The sequence below is a fragment of the Cibotium barometz genome, chromosome 3 (assembly GCF_041138505.1).
Source record: "Cibotium barometz isolate CiBa-2024 chromosome 3, ASM4113850v1, whole genome shotgun sequence".
NCBI classification, from domain to species: domain Eukaryota; kingdom Viridiplantae; phylum Streptophyta; class Polypodiopsida; order Cyatheales; family Cibotiaceae; genus Cibotium; species Cibotium barometz.
The window spans coordinates 62,053,231-62,057,071 of NC_141048.1; positions in this window are offsets into that span (position 1 = coordinate 62,053,231).

Consider the following 3,841-nt stretch of genomic DNA (forward strand, 5'->3'; position numbering starts at 1 on the left):
CACCCATATACATGTTACCCTGGTCATTGACTAGAGGTGCTCTATCAAGTTCTGAGAATATGTCGGCAATCTTAACAAGGTACCGTTGTTGTGGATCCCTAAAGATCTCAGCTCCTTGAGCATTTGTGTAGACATATTGGAGTCGCACATTGAATGTTAACCCCATGGTGTCAGCCTCGAATGGATTAAAGGATCGTGTGGGTGTCCTATTTTGGGCTCCGGGATAACTAGTTGATGGCCCTAGATTGTCCATGGACAATGAACTATTTGTTCTGGAGGAAAGGGTATCGGATTGGGATTCAGAAAGGGTTTCAGCAATATCTGCCAAGTTTCCTATCGATTGGGTCCCACTTTCCTGAGTAGGCACTCTAGAAGGTGCCCTAGGCCCTATGGCAGAATCTATCAGACGTCCTGACCGTAAGTGCATAAGGTCAAATTTTGTTTTGGTTTTTGGGTTTTTATGTGTTTTTGTTTTTGTTTTGGTTTTGGTTTTTGTGTGTTGTTTTTCTGATAAATATATATATATGTATATATATATATATATTTTCCCTACCTAACCACTAAAGGCAACTAAAAAGAAAATGTGTGGCGTAACTATCTATCCTATTTTTTTATTTTTTATTTTTTTAATTTATTTAATGATCTTATGATTTTATGATTTTTATTTTTTTATTTTAATTTACACAGAAATTATGAATCACACTAAAAAATACTAACTATGCACAAAGTTACAAAAATTAAAAAAAAATGCAAGTTACACTAATTATGCAAAAAATAAAAAAAAAATGAAGAACTACAAAATATGCAAAAAATAATAGACTTCTAAAATTTTCTTTTGTCTCTTTTCCTCCCTTTGTTTTTTTGTTTGTTTGTTTTTTTTTAACTAATAAATTATAAATCTACTAATTATGCATGCAATTACAAAAATTCTAAAAAATAAAAATAAAAAATAAAAAAATGCAAGCTACTTAAATTATGCAAAATTTTGTACAGAAATTTAAATAATGAACACTGGATTCAAAAAAATAACAATTATTTTTTCTTCTTTTTCTTTTTTTCTTTCTTTTTTCTTTCTCTTTTCTTTTCTTTTTTAATCTCTTTTCTTTTTTTGTCCTTTTTTTAATGCCTTTTTCTTTTTTTCTTTTTTTTAAAAAAAAATATTATTTTTTTTGTTTTTTATTTTAAAAATACAAAAAAATATAAAAAATTAATAAAAATAAAAAATAAAAAAAATGAAAAATACCACCTACCTTATCTTTTTTCGGCGCTCCACCGCTTGCTGGATTCTCGCTGCCCCCACACGTTTTCTGCAGCGGCGGCCCCCACACGGCTTCTGCTGCCTCTCGCCTTCTTCTTCGCTTTCAGATGCAGCAACCGCCTCAGGAGCACCTTCTGGTCGACGGCCTTTGCCGGCTGCTTGCACCTACCTGCCGACGCCTTCCACCTTCGCTCGGCCACCTTGCCTTCAGTCTCCGCCGCACACTCACCTCCTCTTTCTTCTTCGCCGGCCACCACTTCAGCCGCCTTTCACTCTCTTCCTTCGCTCTTCTGCAGCCACAGCCACAGCCACTGCTTTGCTTCGATCTGGAGAGCACAGAGAGCAAGATGTGGGCGGCCTTTTTCACGTGCTCTTTAGCCCGCTGCCACAGTCAACTCGCCTTTTTTTTTTCTGACGCTGCACCAACGCCGCCGACCGCTTGCACCCTTCACCTACGCCACCTCGCCCTGCTTGCAGCAGCCGCCTTCTACTCTACTTGTCCTTGGGGCCGAGGTGGCAGCCCCTGCTGTGGACGCTTCTGCTTGCCAGCCGGTTACCCTTTTTTTTTAATTTAAATTTTTTACTGCGCCTCACCGCCTCTTGGCCGCCTACCCGTCAGCCAACTTCACCGCCTCCTCGCCGGTCTGCTTCTCCTGGACCTTCGCTTCCGCCTTCTTTCTTTGCCGACGCTGCCTTCTTTCTTTGCTGACGCTGCGCCAACGCCGGCCACGTCAGCTTCAGCTCCTACAACACGGCCTAGGCCTTCTTTTGCTTCATTGGCCAGTCGCCTCCATCTGCTACTACACAGTCAACTCAACTCAACGCCTTGCTTGCCAGCAGACGCTCGGCCAGCCTTCGGCCTTCAGCGTATTCATTTTTTTTAAATTTTAATTTTAATTTTTATTTTATAAATACAGCCAAGCAGCCCACCGTCGCCTTCTACCGCTTCACCGGCCTCTCCTCACGCTCGTCAACAGCAGCGGACTCCTACTGTGTGCCCTTTTTAAAAAAAAAATAAATATATATATAACAAAAATAAAAAATAAAATTTGCAACCTCTCTCTCTTTTATTTTTATTTTTTTACTAATTACATGTTAGCGAAAAGCATGAAAGCAATAACAAAAAAAACAATGCAGTAAGCATAATGAACGTACTTGAAAAAGCATAAAAGCAATAAAACATAAAAAACAATGCGGGAGAAACCTCAACCGTTCAATGGTTTTTTTCTTAGCCTAACCTTATCTACTCACACCGAGATCACACACTCGAACTTAACCTAGTCACTCAATGGTTTTGCAACCAAAAGAGGAAATAGTGGTGGTTTCCACACACTCTCAACCGGATTTGAGTCTTCTCCCCGGCAGCGGCGCCAATGGAGAGACGGAAAACTCTCTCTCTTGTAGTAAGAGGAGTACGATCCAAGTATAGCTCAATCCAATGGGATTTGCATCCCTTTCGGAGCTAGGGATTCGACCCGTACCGGTGCACAAGAGCTTATCCACAAATGGAGAGAATGCTCATGGCTACCATCACTTGACACTAGACTAAGCATACACACAAGCTCAACTTGTCCTCATTCCTACACACCCATTCATTCACAAATACAAGCAAGAGGAATACAATCACTATGCACTCAAGCAAAGAGAAAGACCTCACTCCACTCCTATCTTCCTACAAGCATGCATACATTCAAGCATCAAGCTTCCATGAAAGCTTCAAATCAATCCATGTACTCAAAAATGAAATACTAAAAGCATGCATAAGAGTAAAATGATTAGAGAAGAGGATGAGAAAGACTCATGACATTGCTAATGATTCAATGAAGAGATTAACCTCATACAATGATGTAGATGGGGTGAGAGAAGAGTCTTCACCTCTATGGAGAAGAGGGAGAGTAGGTCTCTCAAAGGAGCTCTTGCATGAACTAAGCCCAAAGTGTATCTAAGCTCTCAAATGAGCCACCTTTTATACAAAAATTCTAGGACTCCCATAAGTCCCCATGTGGGATTATTATCAAACCCTCTCCCACATTCATCTACAAAGTGGAACTCTTTTCAAGAGCCCTAAGTATTGTTTTTGTTGCATCCTGGTATTGGTATTGATCCTCATTTGCCAGCAACAGTTGGAAATGGACTCATTGGAAAGAAAAGAGAACATTTCTAGTCGCTCCTTTGCTAGGTGTTGATGTCCTTTGAGGAATGCCATAGAGACATGGATATAATCCACAGATTCATTATGACACCCATACAATATGGTTAATGAAAGGTAACAAAGAAATTTATCTCCAATGTCAAACTAAGGGTGACTTAGGTTCTCTTTTAACTCGTACCCAAGCTAAAAGAGCTTTACGAAAGAAGATAAGACATTTTTAATTCTTGTCAAACAGCTTAGTGCTCAGGCTGACTCTAAACCAAACGTGTTCTCTAGCTGCTTTATAGATGACCTACCTCTTAGTTTACCTGAACCTCGTCCAAAAGATCATAAATTAAAATAATCCCTAAAAGCTCTCCGCCATGTAAAATTTCTTATCGAGTTAACATGCTTGAGCAAAAAGAGATTCAAAGACAAGTAGAAGAATTGTT